Raw genomic sequence first — 25,454 nt, 5'->3', positions numbered from 1 at the left:
TCTGCAGAAGACGGGCCTGTTGGTGTGAGTAGAAGGGAGCCAGGAATGCTAAGAAGTAGAGAGGAAATGGGAGGGCATTCAAGGCATGAGGCACAGCCTGAGCAAATGTTTGGTGTCAGGAGATGCACTGTCTTATGGAAGGAGGAGCCAGAAGTCCAATGTTAACTTGATCAAAAATTAGGTAAAGTAAATGTTGAAAATTATCCATTTTGAAAATAAAAAGCTTTTATTAGATTAATTTTTTTAAATAATTTAAAATTTTTTAATTTAAAAAATAATTTTTAAAAATACAAATAAAAAAATAGGTAAAGAGGAAAAAGGTGTAAGAAGACTAGATGGGTAGAAAGGGGATAAGTTATAAAGGGCTTCAAAGGCCAAACAGAGGATCTTATATTTGATCCTGGATATAATCTTAATAATCAGCCTTCCTATAGCATTTTAATGCTTGCAAAGCACTTCACAAATACTATCTCATTCTATCCTCCCAACAGCCCTGGAAGGAGGTTATATTATTCTCACAGAAGAGAAGCTTAATGATTTGTTCTATGGCTGATAAATGCCCACAGTAGCATTTGAACTCAGCTCTCCCACTCCAGACACAGGGTAATTTCCTGCCTAATATCGAGTCAATGGAATTGGCTGACTGTGGAGAAGAATACCATGAGGTCACATGGTCAGGCTTGTCCTTTGAGCCGATCAATTTGACAAGTATGCACAGGGTGGAATAGAGTGGGGAAAGAAATGAGCCAGAGAGACTTAAGACTTTGGAGACTCAGTTTCCTCCTTTGTAAAAGTGGGAATCATAATGCTTCAGTAGTTACCTCAGGAGTTCTGGGTTTTAGTTTGTTTGGGGCAATTTGCAACAATGGCCCAAGAGGTTTGTGCTAAAAATCCTCTGATGGTATCTACCACAGAAAATAATTGCAGAATACTATGAGTAAGTTTATTAAATTGCCCTGAGAGTTCACAACATATTTTAGAATTCTTATTTAGGATTCTTAAAAATAAAAAACATCAAAACTATGGATTGGATGATCCATGCTAGTTCTGGGAAAAGCTGAGATAGAGCTTTTGATCACTCATTTAAAAACAAACATTAATCAAAGCAAGATTGATTGAGTACATAATATGTGCAAGTCAGACATGGTTACAAGAGGAAGATTGAAGAAAGCTGCACATACCGAAAGAGAAGACCTGCAGAAGGCCCTAAGGGCTCTGTGTGAGTTTTCACAACTTAATCCATTCCTCTATGCCCCCAAATTTCCTCATCATTAAAAAAGCAATGATAATGGTTACACTATCACTCTCCCAGAGTTGTTTTGAACATCCAGAAGCTAGCTAGAACTATAAAATATCATACAAATGAGCTGGTATTGTTTATTTTCTCAGCCCTCTCCCCAAGGCTGCCATGCCTCTTGAATCACAGCCACGGTCAGTCCCCTGCTTTGGCCACACTGTATCCCTTTCTATCACTCTGCTGATTCAGGTAGCAATGGAGTGCAGTGCAAAGAAGGCAGAACTTAGTCTAAGGGTGCTGTAAGGACAGTAATTACTTGTACCCTTTAAAATTAATATAAATTGATAACATTGATATATATTGATTAAATTGATATAAATATTGATGAAATTGATATGAACATTGACAAAAATATATATTGATGAAATTGATATAAATATTGATAATATTGATATAAAAATGGGAGTAGCTTTTACTAGCAATTGTAATGATATACAGCAATGATAAGGATGTATGTTTGCTGCACTGGTCAAGGCTGGCACTGACAGGGGGTACAGGGCTATAAGCATGTGGCCGTGAGTAGCAGAGACCCCCATGGGGGGAGCAAAGGAAAAGGAACAATTCCTCACGGGGGCAAAGCCACAGTCATATACCTGGGAAAATAAGCAGGCAGGGCAACAGGAGGAAAAGCCAGGCAGTAGAACAGATAAGAGCCCATGGACACACAAGACACTGTGTGCATGTATGATAGATGGTTGCTCCTCATTCTGTTTCCCGGAGAGCCATGAATTCTCTGACCATTTATCATTGTTTTACAGCTTGTCAAATGGCCCAGTGAAGCCGCTGCTAGCCACACAAAGAGCCTGTCATCACTGGGTCCACAAAAAGTGAGGGGACCCAGCAGGGAGCAACAGCTCAGGAAAACTTGATACAACAGTACACAGGGTTCCCCTGTCTGACACCATCTCTGGTCTACCCACCTCTCTGGGGGGCATCAGCTTCCAAAGGCTCTGCTCACAACTCAAGGCATTTCAGGCAGTATATCCCCCTTGTACAGATGAGGAAACTGAGGCCTCCAGATACAAAGGCATTTGGCTGGTGTCCTGTTTGCCTAATACATCCCCCAATCACTATCTGAAGTATCAGAGCTGAGACATGCCCTTCAACCTGCTAGCAATAAATCTGATATTTTTCAATTAACTGCCATTCTGAGTGTCTCTCAAGGGGGATTAAAAGGGAGATGGGGGATCAATCGTTCCAAAATAGAAGCAAGACAGGTAAACTCGTGGATCAAAAAAGTCTTTATGGAAAAAGGTTTGCAGAAGGCAGAGCTGAGGGAAAAGGCACAGGAAGAAGACATGATGTTCCTTTACTCCCAAAGACTCCTTGGTCCCATGGTGAGACAGTTCCTGACAAGTTTTTCAACTTTTCTTCTTGATTTTACCTCATTCTCCCTAGCATTATTCCAGCCCAGACACTAACAGAGTGTATTCCAATCTTTCCCCACCTCGTTTTTTTCCCCTTTAAGCCATTCTCCTGGGACTTCAAAGCATCTTTTATTCTAATTTCTTCCTGAATATGAACAGGAATCTTCCCCTAAAATGCCTGCAAAGCGACAATATGGCATTGGCCACATTCAGTGGCAAGGATCTCCAGTGACAAGGAACTCACTACCTGACTTTTACTTTGGGACAATTTGGTAATCTGGGAAGCCAGTTATAAAGTGGATAGTTCCAGTAACTAGAAAGTAAAAGAAATAAAACAATACATAGGAAATCATAAGATGAGAAATTTGCCTTTGAGGAAAACATCTGGATACAGAGTCTACTCAGCTGTATTTTTGATCTAAAGATCAAATGAGATAATAATCATATCTAGTATTTATAAAAGGCTTTTAAGTTTGCAAAGCACCATACATAAATAATTACTTGATCCTCACAACATACTTCCCTAGGTATTATTATTCTCATTTTAAAAATGAGGAAACTGAGATTAAGAGAGGTTATATGTCTTGCTCAGGGCCACCCAGCAAGTAAATGTGTGAGGCTGAATTTGAATTCAGCTCCCCCTATCTTGAAGACCAGTGCTCTATCTGTGGTTTTACCCTGCAGTTTCAATGCTATTATTATTATTATTCTCATTTTACAAATAAGAAAATTGAGATTGAGACAGGTTATATGTCTCACTCATGACCACTCAACAAGTAAATGTCTGAAGCTGAATTTGAACTCTGAACTCAAATACCAGTGCTCAATCTGTCTCAATGCTAATAATTGACAGCTGTCTCAATGCTAATATTATTATTATTTTTACAAATGAGGAAACTGAAATTAAGAGAGGTTATGTGCCTTGTGCAGGCCACTCAGCAAGTAAATCTCTGAGGCTGAATTTGAACTCAGCTCTCCCATCTCAAAGGGTGCTCTATCTGTGATTTTACCCAGCTGCCTCCATATCACTTGCACCGCTTATCAACACCATTTATCAACACCCCTAAAATCAGGAAAGATCCCCAAAGTATAGAAAAATAAGAAACAACATTCCTTCTGCTCTTCTACCCCAAAAAAGGCAACCTAGAAAATGCCAATGAATTCCAACCCACATGCCTGCTTCCTTATCTCTATAAAGTCTTCAAGGGAATGATCTATAAATGTACACAAAGAATCCTTACAAAAATAGGAGAAAGGAAGAAAGAAGTTTCTGAGAAGACTCCTCAAAGTCACCTAGGATTTGGCTTTGAACTTCTGCTCTGTTGCAATGTTACCTGTGTGGTCATAGGCAAGATTATCTTCTTCATCTGAAATATGTGGGTACCCCAATTTATCTTTATTCCTGTTTGTACATAGCCTCTTAGTATGCTGTCTCTCCCATTAGACTATGAGATCAGAGGCTATTTGGTTATTTTGCCTTTCTTTCTGTCCCCAGTGTTTAACACAGTGCATGGCATGTAGTAGGTGCTTAATAAATGCTGACTAATAGATGGATTGAAGGATGCTTAATCTTTTTTGGGTCAAAGAACCTTTTGGCAATTTGGTAAAATCTATGGACTCCTTTTTAAAATAGTTTTTCAATGCAAAAAATAAAATATGCAGTAATTAAATTAAATTAAAATAAAGATGCAATTTTTTAATTCAAGTTCATGGATACCCTGAACCCCTTGATGGTTTCTAGATGCCAGGTTAAAAACCCTTGGACCAGATTATTTCTTTTTTATGTATGTATGTATTTTTAATACACATTGCTTTATGGATAATGATGGGAAAGAAAAATCAGAACAAAAGGGAAAAACCATGGGATAGGAAAAAAACAGAAAAAAAGAAGTGAACATAGCATGTGTGATTTATATTCAATCCTTTTTCTGGATGCAGATGACATTTTCTATCCAAAGTTGACTGGGATTGCTTTAAATCACTGAACTACTGAGAAGAATCAGTCTTTCATAGTTGATCATTGCATATTTTTGCTGTTATTCTGTATAATGTATTTCTGGACTAGATTATTTCTAAAGTACCTTCTGAGTCTGATTCCTATAGAGCAAGAACATATATGATGAGAACAGGTGGGCTAGACCAGTCATGTAACAAAGTGAGGGATAACCCTATGGCTCAACCCAGAATAGAACTGGTTCTCACAAAATATTTAAGTATCAGAGCAAGACCTCCAGCATAGTGGATATATATACTCCTAATGTACAAGGAAAAAAATCACCCAGGACTTTCTTGAAGGACAGACTGATAAAATCTCCTGGACTTAGCATCAGGAAGACCTAAGTTCACATTTCTTCTTAAGTACTTAATAACTATGTGAAATCATGCAAATCAGTTAGCCTCTCTGGACCTTAGTTTTCTTATCTGGAAAATAAGGGGGTTGGATTCAAGGTCTCTTGGAGCTCTAAATTATAATATTTTGAGATGGAATAGACAAGATTAGGATCTACACCAAAGGGAGGGGTAAGATCATGGATGGATCCAAACAACTTCTTAAGAATAGAAAGGGTTTAGTAAAGTCAGTCAGTCAGCAGCTTATTAAGCACCTAGTATGTACCAAGTACTGTGCTAAATGCTAAGCATATAAATAAAGACAAAAATCATGCTCTCTACACATTCTAATGGGGGAAAATATGCAAGTAACTACTTTACATAAAAGATATATGCAGAGTAAATAGAAGGTCATCTCAGAGGGAAGTATGATAACAAGGTAAACTAGTATTACTAGTGGGATACTCATTCTAAAGGTCAAAGAAGCATTTTTAAGGCCTCCTTTTGGTAAAACTAAAAATATCAAGAAATCGTATTTTCCTTGAAAGGTCTCCCCAGATTCCCCAAGAAAGTCCCTTAGAAAAGTGGTTGATGACAATGTTATTTGGCCATGTCCAACCCTAGTTAGGGTATTCTTGGCAAAAATTTTGGAGTAGTTTGCCATTGCCTTCTCCAGCTTATTTTACAGATAAGGAAACGGAGGCAAACAGGATTAAGTGACTTGGCCAACATCATACAGCTAGTAAGTGTCTGGGGCCAGATTCAAACACAGTTCTTCCTGTCTCCAGACCTGGTACTTTATCCACTGTACCACCTAGCTGCCAAGGTTGGTGATAGGCAAAGGATAAAAAGGCCTTTCTTAAGTGATAACTCTAATATGGACAAAATCATTGCCTTTCCTATTCCAGAAGGAAATGAAAGAAAGACATCATCTCAATCTTTTATTCCATGAGATTCTGAATATAGCTCTCTGCAGGTGCCACATTGATACCTCAAAGAGAGTGATCCAGGAGGAATGTGATGGAACATGAACCTAGAATCTATCTTTTTTTGTTCAAAATTTCCATGTTAACTGAAATCTTCTTGGGGCAGAGAATTCATGTCAAAAGACTAATTTGATCTGCTCTGTATCCAAGCTAGAAATGTCTTGGATATAGATCAATATTAAATTGGTTAAGATTATTTCTGGCAAATTTGAATGGAATATAGGATTGGTATTCATATTTTTCTTTGATAAAAAGAACATCTTTGTACTTTATTATTTTAACATATGCACTAATAATAATAATTTGCCTTTATGAATCAATTCCTACTAGATTATAAACTATGTGAGGGTTGAAGCTGTGTTGGTTTCCAACTTGGTATCCTCAGTTTTAATGATATATTTATAAAACTGGACTCTCAGGGGCAGTTAGGTGATGCAATAGATGGAGCATCAGCTCTGGAGTCAGGAGCTTCAGATACTCACTAGCTGTGTGATCCTGGGAACATCACTTAACCCTAATTGCCTCCAAAAAAAATCTGAATTCGCCTTCTGTACCCCCATGGTACCTAGTACTGAACTAGTTACTCAGGAACCACTAAATGCACTAAATATGGTGTATGCAAAAATGTTTGTGGCAGCCCTCTTTGTAATGGCAAGAAACTGGAAACTGAGTGGATGCCCATCAGTTGGAGAATGGCTGAATAAGTTATGGTATATATATGTTATGGAATATTATTATTCTATAAGAAATAACCAGCAGGCTGATTTCAGAAAAGCCTAGAGAGACTTACATAAAATTATAATAAGTGAAATGAGTAGAATTAAGAGAACATTGTACACAGTAACAACAAGATTATGTGATGATCAAATCTAATGGACATGGCTCTTTTCAACAATGAGATGATTCAGATCAGTTCCAATGGTCTTGTGATAAAGTGAGCCATCTACACCCAAAGAGAGGATTATGGGAACTGAGGGTGTATCACAACATAGCATTTGCACCCTTTTTGTTGTTGTTTGCTCGAATTTTGTTTTCTTTCTCATTTTTTCTGATTTTTGATTTTTGATCTGATTTTTCTTGTGCAGTAAGATAACTATAAATATGTTTATATATTGGCTTTAACATGTATTTTTAACATGTTTAACATATATATATGCTGGATCAAAAGGGGTATATATATATTATATACATATATATTTTATATATATATATATGTATATATATATATATATCAATATATCAGTGTTCCAGTTTTCCTACATCCCTTCCAACATTCAAAGATTCTGATAAAGGCCTCATTTCCAAATTATATAGAGAACTGACTCAAATATATAAGAAATCAAGCTATTTTCCAATTGATAAATGGTCAAAGTATATGACCAGAAAATTTTCAGATGAAGAAATTGAAACTATTAGTAGACACATGAAAAGGTGCTCCAAATCACTACTGAGCAGAGAAATACAAATTAAGACAATTCTGAGATACCACTACACACCTCTCAGATTAGCTCAGATGACAGGAAAAGATAATGATAAATGTTGGAAAGGATGTGGGGAAACAGGGGCTCTGATACATTTTTGGTGGAATTGTGAACGAATCCAACCATTCTGGAGAACAGTTTGGAACTATGCTCAAAAAGTTATTAAACTGTGCATACCCTTTGATTCAGTTATGTTACTACTGGGTTTATATCCCAAAGAGATATTTAAGAAGGAAAAGAGACTTGTATGTGCAAAAATGTTTGTGGCAGCCCTCTTTGTAGTGGCCAGAAACTGGAAACTGAATGGATGCCCATCAATTGGAGAATGGCTGAATACATTGTGGTATATGAATGATATGGAATATTATTGTTCAGGATCATTTCAGAGAGGCTTGGAGAGACTTACATGAACTGATGCTGAGTGAAATGAGCAGAACCAGGAGATCATTATACACGGCAACAACAAAATTATACGGTGACCAATTCTGATGAACGTAGCTCTCTTCAACAATGAGATGAATCAAACCAGTTCCAATTGTTCAGTAATGAAGAGGGTCAGCTACATCCAGAGAGAGAAGTATGGGAAATGAGTGTGGATCATAACATAGCATTTCCACTCTTTCTGTTATTGTTTACTAACATTTTTGTTTTTCCTTCTCAGGTTTTTTTTCTTTCTAGATTCATTTTTTCTTGTGCAGCAAGATAACTATAAGTATGTATACATATATTGGATTTAATATATACTTTAACATATTTAACATGTATTGGACTACCTGCCATTTAGGGGAGGGAGTGGGGGGAAGAAGGGGAAAAGTTAGAACAGAAGGTTTTGCAAGGGTCAATGTTGAAAAATTACCCATGCATATGTTTTGTAACTAAAAAGCTATAATAATAATAATAAATGAAGATTAAAAGCTTTAATTTTAAAAATAGGAGGGAAAAAAGAAAGATATGGTGTTATTGTTAGAAAAGAACTACAGAAAATTCAGAGGCAGAAAACTCAGGAGACCTTGAATTCAAATATTGTGAGAGACCCTCTCCAGAGTAGCAATCTCTTCGAGTCTTATTTCTTAATGTGTAAACTGGAAGCACTTCTATCTGCAATGCCTACCTCGCCAAGGTATTCTAGGAGAACATTTTGGAATCCTTAAAGCACAGCAGAAATGTGAGCTTCTATTATTATAAACAAGGAGAAAAGAAAACAGGCAAGAATCCCCATGGGCCAGGCTAATGCCTAAGACAGAGTGCGGCAAAAGTCATCTCTCAAGGAGGGGCAGAAATGTGTTTCTATTCTGGGTCCCAGAGCTGTCTCCTGGCAGGTTGATGGGCAGACTCCCTGTCACCACTCCAAGGTGACCTGCATGGGGACTCAGCCCTGACCTCCGTGAGGCAGCCAGCCCAGTCATAAATGAGCCCTGGACATGCAAAGCCAGAAAACCCAGAGCTGAGATCAGCTCCAGTGCTCACCAGCAACATCAATGGCCCAATCCCTTCTGCTCACAAGGTCTCAGATTCCTGTAAAATAAAGGAATTAGACTAGCAGCATCTTGGAGGTCCCTTTGGAGCCCTTATCCTCCAGTTTTTAGGTTCAAACACTCTAGGTTCTCTATTTTAAGGTCCCTAACAGCTCTTAATATTCTCATCTAAGAGCTGCTCCAGATGCAATATTCTAGGCTCTATTATAGGCCCTGCCAGCTCTAATATTTTATGTTCTACATTTTAAAATAGAATCACAGAATCTCAGGCATGGAAAGGACTTCAGAAACCATCTACTGAAAAGTCCTGCTAAAATATCCCTAACAATTCAGTCTTCCACTTAAGTAAGGGTAATACCCACTGGCCAGGGAGGTATAAGAATGATTTTTACAAAAACAGGAGATGGGGAAGGAATGGTGAAGCACCATTCCTTCCTCACAGGTCCTTCCAAACCCAGGTATGGAGCATTGATGTGTGTGTGTGTGTGTGTGTGTGTGTGTGTGTGTGTGTGTACCTGGAGCAGTCCAGTACCAGCTATGTATGGACCCTTTCTTGGAATACTGCTTTTAAATATATAAAATAAAATATGTAAGGTTATCAAGGAAAACAAATACACTAAAAAAGTTATCCTATATATGGCCTTTTTAAATGTGTTCACAGATGCCAAGTGAAGATTTCCTGCTCTAGAGAAAAAGCACTGACAATGTCCCAGAGCAGCCTTTGACATTTCTGTAGCTCTAATTATCAGAAAGCTTCCCCTTAAAAGAAGCCTAAGTCAACTTCTTGGCAACTTGCACCTGTCATTCCTACTTTTACCCACTGGAGCCAAGCAAACAAGCACGATCTCTCTTCAACACAAGGGTCCTTCAAATAGTTGAATCAATGTTCTATCTCCTAAGGTCCCTGGGTAGCTTCTCTTCATCTCATTGAGAGAGAAATTCATTGGAGACTCTCCCTCCCACACACAAGCTTGCAGCAAGGCAGCTCAGACAGCTTGGCAGGGCCTTGGATAACATCCCAAAGTGGGGGAAAGGGGAGGGAGGAGAGGGAGAGAAAAGAAAGATACAAAGGAAAGAGAAGGGCCTAGAGAAGAGAGAGAAAAGGGAGAGGAGATAGAAAGGAGAGACAGAGGAGAAAAGAGGGAGAGGAGAAAAGAAGGCAAGGGAGAAAGGAGAGGGAGAGAAGGAAAGAGATGAGAAGGAAAGAGAAGGGAGAGAAGAGAGAGAGGAAAGAGAGAAGAGACAGAAAGGAGAGAGAGACAGAGACACAGAGAGACAGTGAGACAGAAACAGAGAGACAGAGGAGAGAGAGGTAAGAGAGACAGAGAGAAGAGAGAGAGAAACAGAAAGAGAGAGAAGAGAGAGAGAAGCTGAGAGAGAGAGAAGAGACAGAGAGACAGAAAGAGAGAGGGAGGGAGGAAGAAAGGAGGGAAGGAAGGAGAGAAAGAGTCAAAGAGAGAGACAGAGAAACAGAAAAAGAAAGAGACAGAGAAAGAGAAGGGAAAGAAGGAGGGAGACAGAGAGATAGAGACAGAAAGACAGAGAGAGAAGAGAGAGAGAGAGAGAGAGAAGGAGGAGGAGGAGGAGGAGAAAAGAAAGGGGACGGGCAAAGGGAGGGAGAGGGAGAGAGGGACAGGCAGTGAGGGAGGGAAATTAGAAAGAGAGAGGAGAGAAGGAAAGAAAAGGGGCAAGAGGAGAGAAGAAGAAGAGAGAAAGGAAAGGGAGAGGAGATAGACAGGAGAGGTAGATGAGAAAGATGAGATGGAGGAAAAAAGAGGGAGAGGAGAGAGACAGAGAAACAGAGACAGAAAGAGAACAGAATGAGAGGCAGAGAGACACATAAAGAGGAAGGAGAAGAGAAGAAATGGGGAAGAGAGGAGGAGTGAAAGAAGACAGAGAAGAAGAAAAAGGAGGAGAGAAGAGAAAGAAAGAAAAACAAAGGAGAAAAGAAGAGAAGAGATGAGAAGGAAGGAAAGAAGGATAGGGAGGAAAGAAGAGAGATAGAAGAGATAAGAGAAGGGGAGAAGACAGAAAGAAGAAAGAGATAAGAGAGAAAAAAGAGGGAGAGGAGAAAAGAGGGAGAGAAAAGAAAGATACAAAGGAAAGAGAAGGGAAAGAAGGAGGGAGACAGAGAGATAGAGACAGAAAGACAGAGAGAGAAGAGAGAGAGAGAGAGAGAGAGAGAGAGAGAGAGAGAGAGAGAGAGGAAGGAGGAGGAGGAGAAAAGAAAGGGGACGGGCAAAGGGAGGGAGAGGGAGAGAGGGACAGGCAGTGAGGGAGGGAAATTAGAAAGAGAGAGGAGAGAAGGAAAGAAAAGGGGCAAGAGGAGAGAAGAAGAAGAGAAAAAGGAAAGGGAGAGGAGATAGACAGGAGAGGTAGATGAGAAAGATGAGATGGAGGAAAAAAGAGGGAGAGGAGAGAGACAGAGACAGAGAAACAGAGACAGAAAGAGAACAGAATGAGAGGCAGAGAGACACATAAAGAGGAAGGAGAAGAGAAGAAATGGGGAAGAGAGGAGGAGTGAAAGAAGACAGAGAAGAAGAAAAAGGAGGAGAGAAGAGAAAGAAAGAAAAACAAAGGAGAAAAGAAGAGAAGAGATGAGAAGGAAGGAAAGAAGGATAGGGAGGAAAGAAGAGAGATAGAAGAGATAAGAGAAGGGGAGAAGACAGAAAGAAGAAAGAGATAAGAGAGAAAAAAGAGGGAGAGAAAAAAGAGGAAAGAAAAGTGAGAAGGGAAAGAAGGGAAAGAGAGGGAGAGGACGAGGAGGAGAAGAAAAATGAGGAGAAAAGAGGAAAAGGAGAAAGAAGAAGAAAGAAAATAGAAGAGGAATAGAAGAAAGAAAAGAGAAAATAAGAGAAGGGAAAAGAGGGAGAGAATAAGAAAGAGGGAGAAAGATAAGTAAAGAGGAGAGAAGAAAAATGAGAAGAAAAGAGCAAAGGAGGAGAGAAAAAAAGGGGAAGGGAGAAAGAGGTGGGAGAGAGAAAGAAGACTGATTTAACTACATTCCACTTCCCAAAGATCTTGCCATTTACCAAATTCCTGGTGAAATTTCTGGATTACCCACCTAGGAGGGGGGCTGGTTAGGCATATTTCTAACTTGTAAGAACCTGATCAGAGAAGATGATCATCGTGGCCTTACCTCCAAAGGTTCTTAGTACCCTGGGCTGGGCTAGAATGATGGCTCAAAGCAAATTTGGGAATGTCCGTGAAGGTCCTCATTCTTATACCTGCATTCCAGTTAATTAAGGAGCTCATTAGATACTGGAACAAACCTCAATATTCCATAATTCAACATCTCATTTTACAAAAGAGAAAACTGAGACCAAGGGAGCTAGTCCAAATTCATCCCAAGAATTAGAGATGCAACAAATTTTCCCACTGTTTTTCCAGAGGTAAGAACAATTCCTAATAAATCCAAGAAGCTCAGAGCTTGAAGGGAGACAATGGGCTGTTGGAGAGTTCGTAATGTCTCCCTTTACAGTGGACAGAACTAGGGCGGGCCTGAATGAGGAATCAATAAAAGTATCACATCTCTTAGAACTGAAATCATTCATTGGAGTCTCAAGAGAGGCCTTGAGTGTAATGGGGGAATGGGAAGTGGGTCTGACTCGGGAACCTATGAGGGGTTGTGAGCTCAGTTTAAATGCTCTCTCTTAGGAGGCTGGCTGAGATCTCCCAGCTGCTGGCGTCTTTTGACAAAATTACTTTGGATTTATTCTGCCTACATGTTATATACATGCTGTCTCCCTTATAAAACGTAAGCTGTTGAAGGAATAGTTCTTGTCCTTAAATTCCTGACACCTGTTAGAATATCTAGCATCTAGCTGTCCATAAATCAGTATATACAAGATAAATCGAAAGTAGATTAAAGTTGTCCTAGAAAGGAAAATCTATTGATTGATTGATTTAATCTTCAATAGAGGATTTAGGGAAGAGTACAGATGAGATGGCACAGAGGAGGTTAGGATCTTCACCAGTAATAACTGTATACAGATCTCTAATACCTACTATCCATATGAATGTCAGGCAAATCATTTCTCCTTTCCATGCCTCAATTTCTTGATCTGTACAGAGAGACAAGAATACCTGCACATTGTCTACTTTACAGGATCATTGTCAGAATCAAATAAGACATTTTATATAAAGTACTTCTAAGTACTTTATGAATTCCATTTTTAAAAATTCATCAGGTCCAACTTCCTCATTATGTAGCCAAAGAAACAAAAGTCCAAGGTTGGGAAAATGAAGCATCATAATGTAACTGATCACAATTTTTATGGTTCTAAGGTGTCTAATGATTCTTAAGATTATTACTCCTTGACCTACTTTCCAGGTCAATTGATTACAATAGGAAATATTTTACATCTTCATCTGTGTTTTCAATCTTTTGATTTTGTTGTAATACTTTTTGTCATCTCAAGGAATTTTTTATTTATTTTTGGTTCATCTGTAGAGTCTGCTTGTTGGATAAAATTTACTACCTTCTACGCCTATTCTCCATAACTTTCATTTCATTTATCATCTCTTTACTCACTTATTCTAGGTACTCTTGTAGCCCTTGGGAATAAATCATTTTTTAACTCTAAGGTGCTACTTATAATAATTGTGATGTCACTTATGTCTCTACTTCTGGGTATTCTCCTGGGATAGTTCTTAACCCACAACATTTCTTCATAGTTCTTAGTAAATGTCTTCTGCTCATTTGCACCTTCAGCATCCTTCAGTATCCCCAATCACAACTCTAGTTATAAACTGATAAGTCCTACCTTTCACACTTAATAACTGTAGTCTTGGGCAAAAAGAAAGAAATATGTACAAGGTCAGGATCTGTTATTTCTATGATACTTGAAGCTTCTAGGTAATGATTCCCTCTGGTAATGCAAATTGGTATCTTCTCTATAACTTATCATCTTAAAAAACAGTCTAGAACAGCAATAGATTTTCAAACTTTTTTTGGATTTAGGACCCTTTTTAAACTCTTAAAAATTATCAAGAACAATCACAATATCAGACAAAGCAAAAAAAATTTAACTAAAAGTTGCCATATAAATGAATTATTATAAATAATTGAGCTGCTAAATTCTTGAAGGAAAAGTTGAATGAGATAGCAGCTAACAGAAAGTAAAACTATATCTGTGAAAGACTTCAATTTATCCCCTCTTAGTGCTAGATAAATTAACCACAAAATAAACAAGAAAGAAGTTAAAGAGATGAACTTGATTTAAGAAACATTATATATGACAGACCTCTGGAAAATAATGAATAAGAATAAAAAGAACCATATCTATTTCTCAGTTGTACGTAACACCATCATAAAAAATGACTGCATCAATGCATAAAAATATCACAAATGCTGAAAAACAAAGAAATTAAATGTATATTTTTCTTACCATAAATCAATAAAACTATTTGAAACATAGATTAAAAATTAAATGAAAAAACCTAATCTTAAAAATTACTGAGGACCCAGAAAGTTTTCATTTATGTGGATTACAGCTATCAATATTCACTACATCAGAAAATTAAATTGATACATTTTAACATATTTATTAATTAGCTTAAATAGCAATAACACATGTATTACATGTTAATATAACATATTGTTATGAAAATAACTATACTTTTTTTTAAGTTTAATGAGAAAAGTGGCACTGTTTTATATTCCTGTACACATTCTTTAGCATCTGGCTAAACAGAAGACAGTTGGATTCTCATATATGTTTCTGCTTTTAATCTGTTGCGATATGTTGTTTTGTTTTAAGTATAATAAGAAAATCTAAGCCTTAGAGAGATTTGAAATTAGGAAAAGGAGGAATAGCTTAATAGGCATAAAATGTCTTAATATTATTATAAATATAAATTTGACTTCACAGATAGCTAAGAGGGTTTTGGACCCCTTTGATCTTTGGCTCTCATTATAAAAACCACTGGCCTAGAGTACCCAATTGTTACATTAACTGTCCAGGGTTATAAAATCTGGTTGTATCAAAGGTTGAAATTGAACTCTACTCTTCCCTCCTCCAAAGTCAGCACCTATCCAACACATTGCCTCTCTTAGGAATAAAGGATCATGGAGCTTAATATTTAAAGAACCTTAGAGACCATCTAGCCCAACCTTCTCAATTTATTTTTTTAAGTTTGTTCTTTTTTTTTTTTTTTTGGGAGGGGGGGAAGCAAACAATCACACAGTTATTAAGTGTCTGAAAACAAGATATAAACTCAGGAAGATGAGTCTTCCTAACTCCTGGTCTAGCACTCTATTCACTGTACCACCTAGCTGCCTCACTTTCCTTCTATCCTATTCTAATTCTTTGTTATAAAACAAAAAGGGCCATTACAAATATTTTTGTACATATATTTCTTTTTATTCTTCCTTGATCAAAAATGTATATCGCTTTAATAGTAGAAATGACATGAAAGAATAGATACTATCATTTGTTTTACTATTGTATGCGAAGGACAATGGGACCTATCTGATTTGAAACTAAAACTATCTATACATATATAAAATATAGACACAAAACACATGTATATGTCCATATATATGCATGTGCATATATACGTATATATGTATGGATAGATGGATTGATAGATCAATAGAAAGAAAGGTAGAAAAATAGGAAGGTAGGAAAAGGTAGAAGGAAGGAAAGAAGAAAGGAAGGAAGAAAGGAAGGAAGGAAGGAAGGGAGGGAGGGAGGGAGGAAGGAAGGAAAAAAAGGCATAGATAGTCTTTTATTCCTTAACAGAATGTTAGTGAAAGGATTGTCTCTTTTTTTATTTGTTTCCATGGCTGAACACATAGTAAGCACTGAATATATATTTTTCCAATTATTGTTTTCCTCTAGAATAAACATCCCCAGGTCCTTTAACTGATCCTCATATAAGGAGCCAAATTCTGAATAAAGGAATGGCCAGGATGGGAGCTGGAAAAAAAAAAAAAAAACAGGCTGACATTCTAGTTCAGCCAGGGGGAACCATTACTCAAATGCTTTTAAAATCTCTTGAATGTCCTCTTGTATGTTGTTTTAACCCATCTGTTTCCCTGTGGTTAAAAGAATCCATAACACTTCTTTTAAAAAACCCTCAAAAATGGTGATATGCTTACTTAAGGACTTGCCAGCCTGGGCCTTGTTCTGTCTGGGAGTCCCAAGTTCGCCAAGTGATCTCAGCTGAGTCCTTCCCTTCCCCACTGGCCCTGAATTTCCTTCTTATTACATAAAATGGAAGAACCTAAATGAGATGACCTCTAATTCCCTTGCAACACTAAACCCTGTGGTCCTAAAACAATTCAGTTATTGACACCATAACCCCTGGGAAGATGAAGGAAGGAAAGAGACAAGAGGCCCATCCTGACCCATTCATCAGCAAATATCTTTATCACATAAGAAGCAACAAAGGAACCAGTATTTAAAACAGCTGCTGGGGTGCTAAAACTAGACTACACCATCACCCCCCACCCTTTTATCCCCTCTAGGACTGACAGCGCCCACATTCTGCTAGCCTCATTCCCAGCAGCTTATTCAGAACCTATCTTCAAGCCAGGCTTTTTTTCCCCTTGGATCAGAGACCCAGGGTAGCATTTCTGTGGATAAACATGGATGACACCCAACAGCATTGATAGTTCATGGAAATCTTCTGTATCTCTTTTATCTCTATTTTTTTTAATCTCTCAAAAGAAGCCAAAGTCAGAAGAGGATGAGTTCATAAGTAGTAATAATAGTAACATGCCAACAATAATTTATATAGAATTTCAGGATTGGCAATACATTCTATAAATATCTCAACTTATCCTCACAACAACACTGGAAAGTAGGTGTTCTTATTATTCCTATTTAACAGATGAGGAAACTGAGGCAGATAAGGTTAAATGATTTGCCCTATATGTCTAAAACTAGATTTAAATTCAGGACTTCTTGACTTTGGGACTTACTCTTAGATGAATAAGTCTAGTAAATAACTTGGAATCATGCCAGCAAAGGGACTAAACTTTTTATACCTTCTGACCCAGAAATTATATTAACAAGGAGAGGGGAAGGAAAAGGATGTAGGAGAAGAGGCTTATATACCCTCTGAAGAGTTCATGGAGAAGTCCCCTACATGCCAAAATACTTATAGAAGAACTTCATGTGGTAGCAAAAAATTCTTCCCTCCAATCACTGTGTATTTATTTTATGCAGACTTAAAGATTTATTTATCTGAAAACCTTGCCTCTCCTTAGTAGAATGTGGTAATCTCCTTGAGAGCAACCAACCCCAGTGCCTAAGATAGTACCTAATCAATATCAGATTCTTAATGCTTATGGATTCTAATTAAAATAGTACCCATCCAGAAAATGGCTCGACAAAATCAATTATAGCAAGTGTAATGGAATATCAGTGCTCTATAAGAAATGACAAATATGAAAGATTCAGAAAAACAAAAGATTCTTGTAAATTGATACACGCAAATTAAATTGAATCAAGAGTACTAATAGTACTCAATAATCACAATAACATAATAATTCCTCCCAAAAAAGAAAGAAAGAAAAAGACCTCAGTTCAGATTGACTAATCTTCTGGTCAAAGGCGACAATCCCATCTACAGATAGGTCTGGAGAGGTGATAATCAGGTATAAGCCGTTGTTCACTGCCAGTGTCTCCATGTGCTTTGCTTTGTTGTATTTAATTTGTTACAAGAAAGGATTCTGTGGGGAAACTGACAACAATGTAAACTTTTTAAAAGCATCAATAAAACATGTTATTTAAAAAGATCAAGTGCTAGGCTGAGAGCTACTGAAGACAGTCACAGTCTGCTCCCTAGACATCAGAACCTCTGAGAACTAGACAAAATCTCTCATCAAACAACAAACAGTAACTTAGTCCAGCCCCATATAACAGTTCTGTCAAATTCAATTAGAAACAGGGCCACTAATCCACACATAAGGATCTCTATAGGCAGCAGATTGGCTTCATTTCCAAATGTAATTTTATCAGTGTTTTATTGAATATTTATTTTGTTAAATATTTCCCAAATACATGATCAATTTGGCCTCAGATAATTCCTAGCTCTGTGACCCTATACAAAACCTTGCTTGCCTCAGTTTCTTAACCTGTATAATAAAGGTAAAAATACATGTTCTACCTTCCTCAAGTGAGTTTGCCAGGATTGAGAGATAATGGGCATAAAACATTTTAAGTTATTTTTATTTGAGTCTTCAAAGACTGTAACATTTCATAATTCACCCAGAGAAAATTGATGTCAAAAAAAAAAAAAAAAGATGAAGCTTTGTGTCAGGGAGCAGCTTTGGATTCTTCAAAGCATTTTTCAAATCCCCAAATACAATTCAGCCTTGTCTCTTCCCTTTGATGCCATTTTGGGTCTATTTGGGTATCTGAATACAGAGCCAGTTTGAGATATCTACAGCTGATGGGTTAACTCAATAGGACACCTAGCCAACTGCTTATGCTCATCTGGGTAACAGACATTCTTTAATTCCCTTGGAAAAGACCCTATATGGCTCACTAGGCCCATCTTTAAAATGGCTATGGTTCTCACAGAAAAAGTCTAAGTTTGGGGAGAAAAGTAGGGCGTGGTCAATGAAATCAACACAAAAAAGAGCCAGATCAAAGACCTCACTTGGGGATTCCCTTTTTCTTTGGAACTCTACAAAAGATATCTCCCATGAGAGCAGCAAACACCTTTGGAGATCAATTCATTCTATTGCATGATCTTCATTTGCCCAAAAGCTAACAAAGACACACCTAGTGAGCAAGAGTGGGTTAAGAAATTATTTCCAAGAATGAGCACCAATCAAAAAGTGGCATAAGGAATATATCATCCAAAAATCCTATTGGGAAAGAAGGTAAGTTCATCATTTAGCAAGAGACAATAATAAGAGTTGCTTTTATATAATGCTTTAAAGTTTGCCAGCCACATCACAAAATTTTTATTCTCACTACAGCCATGGGAGATAAGTACTATTATTATCCTCATTTTATAAATGAGGAAATTGAGGCAGACTGAGTTTGACTTGCACAGGATCACACAAGTAAGTAACAAAGGTTAGATTTGAATTTAAGTTTTCCTGATTTCAGATCCAGAATTCTAATGTTTATGCCACCTGGGCATCTGGGAAACATAAATAACTCAGAGACAGACCAAGTGCTAAACTCATATCCAAAGAGTTAAAAAAAAAAAAAAAGACCCAGAGAAAGGCTTCCAGCATCCTAGATAGATCCTCTTTGGGGGATAAGAGAACCAGGGTAATAAGGAATCATACACACTGTCTCTCCCAAGAGACTGTGAGCTCCTCGGGGACAGGTACCATGTTTTTGCCTTTCTTTGTACCCCCAATCCTTAGTACAGTCTTGACACACAATATTTACAAGTCAGAATTTGAACTCAAGTTCTGTGACCCAAGTTCAGTGTTTTTTCCCTATGATACCTTGTTCATCAAGCATTCAGGAAATTATATTGAAGAATAAACTCAACCTTCTCTATCTGTGTCCAAAGCTCAATTCAATTCAATATAAAGAGCATTCAGTATCTGCCATTTGCAAATCACTTTCCTAAGTGTAAGACATATCAACACAAAACCCAAAGTGCCTACCTTCAAGGAGCTTACCTTCTGGCAGCAGTTCTTAACCAGAAGTCTGACTTGTTTTTAAAATATTCACATAACTGTACTTCAACAAATGTGATTTTTTTTCAATCTTCAGGCATTATTTTAATAACATTACCCTGGGAAGGGTTCCACAGGTTTTACCAGTCTGTCAAAAATATCCCTAACATAAAAGAGAAGAATCCTTGGTCTAAAAAAGAGGGACTTGTGCCCAAGTTCTCACTAATAAAGCACTGTCAGCACTCAGAGTTTGCTCTCTCAAAGTGAGTAACTTAGTGGTACAGTGAGTTTGAAATCAGGAAGATCTAAGTTCAAATACAACCTCAAATGCTCATCATGGGACCCCAAGCAAGTCACTCTACCTGACTACCTCAGTTTCCCCAAATGTAAAATGGGGATAATAATAACTTCACCCTCCAGGAATGTGTAGATCAAATAAGATAATAACTGTAACATGGCTGGCACATAGTAAGTACCATAAAGATGCAAGCAATTATTATTATTTGGGGTTAAATGCCCAGGATAATGATAAAGGCTTGAAGATCTATATTTGAATCTTGGCTCTACTGCTTACTACCCGAATGAGTAACTTTGAACAAGCCACTCAAACTCATAAAGTTTCAGATTCCTCATTTATAAAATGAATAGATCAGAGTGGATGAGCTCCATGATCCCTTCCAGCTCTACTTACTATGACACATAATTCCAAATGCAAGTCTTTCCACTTCTTAATCCAATATTTCAAGAATCTGTGATTTCATTAGAGAATATAAGCTCTTTCAGGCTAGAGACTATCTCACTTTTCTTTACATCTTCAGTCTAGCACACATTAGAAGCTTTAAAAATACCGGTTGATTGGTTGGCTTTATTGATTCAGGTATCCCTTGGAACAACACAGATTTTTCCAATTCTAAGGTTAGAAGAGTATGGCTAAGAAAGTCAAGCATCCTAAAGGGAAAAGAATCAACATGTTCAAAAATGTTTGTGACAGCCCTTTTTGTAGTGGCAAGGAACTGGAAACTGAGTGGATGTCCATCAGTTGGAAAATGGTTGAATAAGTTATGGTATATACATGTTGTGGAATATTATTGTTCTATAAGAAACAATCAGCAGGATGATTTCAGAAAGGCCTGGAGAGACTTAAATGAACTGATGCTAAGTGAAGTGAGTAGAACCAGAAGAGCACTGTACACAGCAACAGCAAGATTATGTGACAATCAATTCTGATGAACGTGGCTCTTTTCAACAGCAAAGTGATCCAGGCCCATTCCAATGGTCTTGTGATGGAGAGAGCTTTCTGCACCCAGAGAGACAACTGTGGGGACTGATACAACATAGTTTTTTTCACTTTTTTGTTGATTGTTTGCATTTTGTTTTCTTTCTTATTTTTTTTTCTTCTTGGTCTGATTTTTTTTCTCGTGCAGTGTGATAATTGTGGAAATATGTATAGAAGAACTGCACATGTTTAATACACATTGAATTATTTGCCATCTAGGGAAGGGAATGGCAGGAAAATTTAGAACACAAGATTTTATGAGGGTGAATATTGGAAATTATCTATGTGTATGGTTTTTTTGTTTTGTTTTTTGTTGAGGCATTTGGGAGTAAGTGACTTTCCCAGGGTTACACAGCTAGGAAGTGTTAAATATCTGAGACCATATTTGAATTAGGTCCTCCTGGCTTCAGGGCTGGTGCTCTATCCACTGTGCCACCTAGCTGTCTCTGCATATGTTTTTAAAATAAAATCAAATATTATAGGCAGGAGTCAAACCTAGGACTTCTGACTCTAAGTACATTTTCCTTTATACCTCTTAAACTTGAGGTCCATGAGCTTCTTTTTAATAATTTTGATAACTGTTTAAATATAATTTGATTTCTTTTATAATCCTATTGATTTTATTTTACACATTTAAAAACATCATTCTGAGAGGAGATCCATGACACACACACAAAAGGCTAATTATCCCTGCTTTATGCTGAGTTGCTTTTCACAAAGAATAGTTTGGAAAGACAGATAAACATCAAATATGTTCCACTGAGATTCAAATATAAATAACTTGATTCAGTATTCTGAATCATTACACCATATCACTAGAATTGCTTTTGGTGCAATGTTGCTATTTTTTAAATCATGTCAACTCTTCATGACCCAATTTGAGATTTTCTTGACAAAGATGCTTGAGTGGTCTGCCATTTCCTTCTTCAACTCACTTTACAGATGAGGAAACTGAGGCAAACAGGGTTAAATGACTTGCCCAGAGTAAAACAGCCAATAAATATCTGAAGCTAGATTTGAAGTCAGATATTCCTGACTCAGCACTTTATCCACCATACCACCTAGGTTCCTTCCACATCACTAGGTACCATACCAAATCACCATGTAACAAGCTGGAAAGACAATGGAGATATGGAGGCTATTGCAGGCATGGGGGTACATGTGATCAAAGAAACAATAGAGCAAAGAGTGAGATTGGGATCAAAGTCCATACAGAATCACCTTTCCATTTCAATTAAATTCAATAACATTTTATTAAGCAGCTATTATATGCCAGGCACTGTGCTAAGTACTGGGGATAGTTCCTGCCTTAAAGGAAGCTTACAATTTAATGATGGAAACAACTTGCAAATAGACATATACAAAGTAAGCTACATACAGGATAAATAAGCAATAACTGACAGAAGGAAGGCACTGGAATTAGTGGTGGTTAGGGAAGGCTTCTTCTGAAAGGTGGGTTTTTAGATGGGATTTAAAAGAAGCCAAGGAGGTCAGTAGTCATATCAGGCATATGGGGACGACCAGAGAAAATGCCTTTGTGATCATGACTGTGGACTTTAGGAACAACCAGATTCATAGCCTTTATAGATCCTGAAGATCTTGTAATAACTGATGGAAAGAAACTTCCTGGTGAGTAAGGATTTACTCTCTTTTTGTCTGTATCTCCAGTAACTAGCACCATATCTGTCCCATAATAGGCATTTGAGAAATTCTTTTTCATGGATTTCAATAAGAATAACAGATTAGATCCTCTTGTCCTGCCCCTTCACTCCAATGTTGTGGGCTCATCCTCTCTCCTTGTGAAGTACCAATCCTGATTCCGGCCAGCCAACAGAAAGTTTGGAGATGACAGTTCCAGAGAAATCAACAGTCCCACCAAACCTTCCAATATGCAACCAATTGCTGGGATTTAACTGGGTTTCCAATGCTACAGACTCATCTGGAAACCATCAACACACACAGACACACAGACACATATACACAAAATTCTTTGGGCATGTGCTGTCTAAAACAGCATGAGACTGAGGAAGGGGAGGAGGGAGGGAAACTGAAGAAATCAAATTTCCTCCTGCCAGTAGTTTGGAGGAATAGGAGTCCTAAGTTCCATGACTTGCTGCCCCCAAGATGATCTAGTGTAGTCAGTCAAAGAGCATTTATTTAACACTGTACTAAGTGTAGGAGGATACAAAGAAAGGCAAAATACAGTCCTTCCTCTTGAAGCAGTCACAGTCTAATGGAACGATATGCAAAGCATCAGGTACAAAAAAGCTATGGGTAGGATAAATTGAAGATAATCAATAGAAAGATGATGCCAGAATTAAGGGAGATCAGAAAAGTACCTGCTACCCAGCCTACAGAATCTATTAGGACACTGTGTATACACAACTCTCCAGAACAGGAATCCAATAGGCCTCCCTTTGCCCCCTGCTGGGCTCTAGGATCAATGGCTAGTCTGATTTGTCGAAATACCCAGGTTAAAAGAAGAGATGATACCCACGTATCTCAGCCCCACTTGCCAGCCTGGACCCTGGATCGGGGCAACATTGAGGTTTCCAATTAAGTAGCCTCAGCCAGAAAAGAGTGGGCAGCAGTCACCGGAGGTGCTGAGGACCCAGACAGTACAGGTGTCACTTTGCTCAAGCTGTCCACTCAGCTCAGCCACAGGCTCCGTGAGGAAATGCCACCCCAAGCTACCTGGGCTACTTCTGATTTTGGTGGGCACAATCCAGCCCAGCCATCCCAGAAGGGTTTGAATACCTACATTGACTTCAGAATTCCAGGTTGCCCTGAAACAACCCGGGTGAGGGATGAAGGGAAGAAGTAGGGTGGGAATGAATGAAAGCTTCGAGATGACTGGCAGAATGGGCAGTTTGAGATTTCGGGCATCTGAAAGGGCAGGGAGACAGAAAGGGCTGAGAAGCCACAATTAGAAGGTGGGAGTCGATGCAGGAAGAGAACGGGATGGGGAGAGGGGGGGTGCGCTCTTGGAAGAAGAGTCTGCAGGGTTGGGGGCATCAGTAGCATTCCCTCCTTCCTTCTCGATGCCCACCACAACCCCTCAGTGAAAGAAGGGTACCACACACATACACACACCCAGGTTCCTGGCGCAGCCGGCGGGGTCTACTAGCTGCTGCTACACAAAGCAATTCGACCTCCCCCAACCCCCACGTATGCACCGCCCCGCCTCGCTTCGGCTAGCCCGCCCCAGCAAACCCGAATCCCCTTCCCAGCCTCCCCCCTATTCGAGCACCGCCCCGCCCGGGCATGCAAACTTCGATTTCCTGCCCCTCACCCCCGTGCAAGTGACCCTAATGCTTGGGTCCCCGCCCTCTATCTCCCCCCACCCCATCACGCTAGCAAGCCCCATTCCCCTCCCCCGCCGGTGACACCCTCCTCCTTTCCTCCAGCGAGCGGGAGTGGAGAGGTTCGGACACTGACCTGGCCCCCGCTCCCCGGAGGCTCAGCGATCCCGGGCGGCCAGAGCGACAGGGCGGCGGCGGCGGCGACCTCAGCGCGCTCCGGGGCAGCTGCGACTCTGGGCTTCACGCGCCCTTCCCTTCCCTACCAGCCCCAGCCCCCGCCTCCCTCGGCTCTGGCCTCGCTTTGGTGGTCTTTGCTTTCCTTTTCTTTGCTGCTGCTTCCCTCTTTCCTTCCCCCTCACTCCACCTCCCCTCCTCCCTCCTTTCCCCACCCTCTCCGCCCCCGGGGCGCACGACTGAGCTCTCTCCCTCTGCTCGACTAGGGCTGGGGTTCCGACTCTCCCGGTGGGCAGGAGGAGGGCGGGGGCGTGGGAAGGGAGCGTGCGTCTGGGTGGGGGGGAGGGGGGAGAAGAGGGAGAGTATAGTGGGACGCACGCGCGAACGCGACTGCCGGGCCTTCCCCGTCTGCGCTACTGTCCCCAGTGTCCCCCTAGCCAAGCTACGCCCACGCCCTCCCCCAGAAGCTCCGCGGGGGGCCCTCAGCTGGCAGGAGTGCGGCTACGTCCCACCTCCCCCCCACTACAGCTGGCTCGCCTTTCCACTTTTGTCTTTATCACACACACACACACACACACACACACACACACACACACACACGCCTAAGAGGTGGAAGAGGTACCTTTTCCTCCTCTCCCTCTCTTCCCTAGCTCCACCATCCTCCCTTCCCCCTCAACTCCGAGAGTCTTTGTACTTGGCATTTCGGGAAGGAGGAAAAGAAGGACATTAGGAAAAGTGAGGTAAAAAGATTAGATTAGAGAAATAACGAGACCACATATATAAAAGCACTTTGGGAGAACCTCAGTTTTTAAGAATGTAAAGGCGTCTTGACACCAAAAAAAAAAAAAAAAAAAAAAAAAAAAGTTTAGGTATTGCAAGTGGAAAGGCCTGTGATTATAATCAAGTCTCTTGATCTAAGGCCCTACGGTTTAGGGAGCCTACTTGGGGATAGGGGACATGTAAGCCTTCAGTGAATACTTGTTTTATGATTGCATGGATGGTACCAATATGTTGGCTCAGCTTTTGACGGGGAGAGCATAACAAAGGTGGAAAGCTCCTTGGGAAACCATTTAATACAGATTTCTTATCTTACAGAAGAAGAAACTGAGGTTCAGCTAGAACATCGAGGTGACCAAGTAGACAAAGAGTTCTGAGCCTGAAGTCAGGA

The 25,454-nt window shown here is 39.3% G+C and overlaps 1 long non-coding RNA gene across 1 annotated transcript in view; it reads right to left on the bottom strand.

Moving 5' to 3' along the window:
* The window catches only part of LOC127544501 (uncharacterized), a 98,591-nt gene extending 73,748 nt beyond the window's left edge, over positions 1–24,843 (bottom strand). Inside the window, exon 1 of the long non-coding RNA XR_007949457.1 lies at positions 24,249–24,843. This is a non-coding gene — a long non-coding RNA (uncharacterized LOC127544501). The remainder of the gene's footprint in view (positions 1–24,248) is intronic.
* Positions 24,844–25,454: the final 611 nt, after the last annotated feature.

This window comes from Antechinus flavipes, chromosome 1 (genome assembly GCF_016432865.1).
Source record: "Antechinus flavipes isolate AdamAnt ecotype Samford, QLD, Australia chromosome 1, AdamAnt_v2, whole genome shotgun sequence".
Classification (NCBI taxonomy): Eukaryota; Metazoa; Chordata; class Mammalia; order Dasyuromorphia; family Dasyuridae; genus Antechinus; species Antechinus flavipes.
The sequence above is the reverse complement of the archived record's forward strand: the minus strand, read 5'-3'. Positions and strand labels throughout refer to the sequence as shown.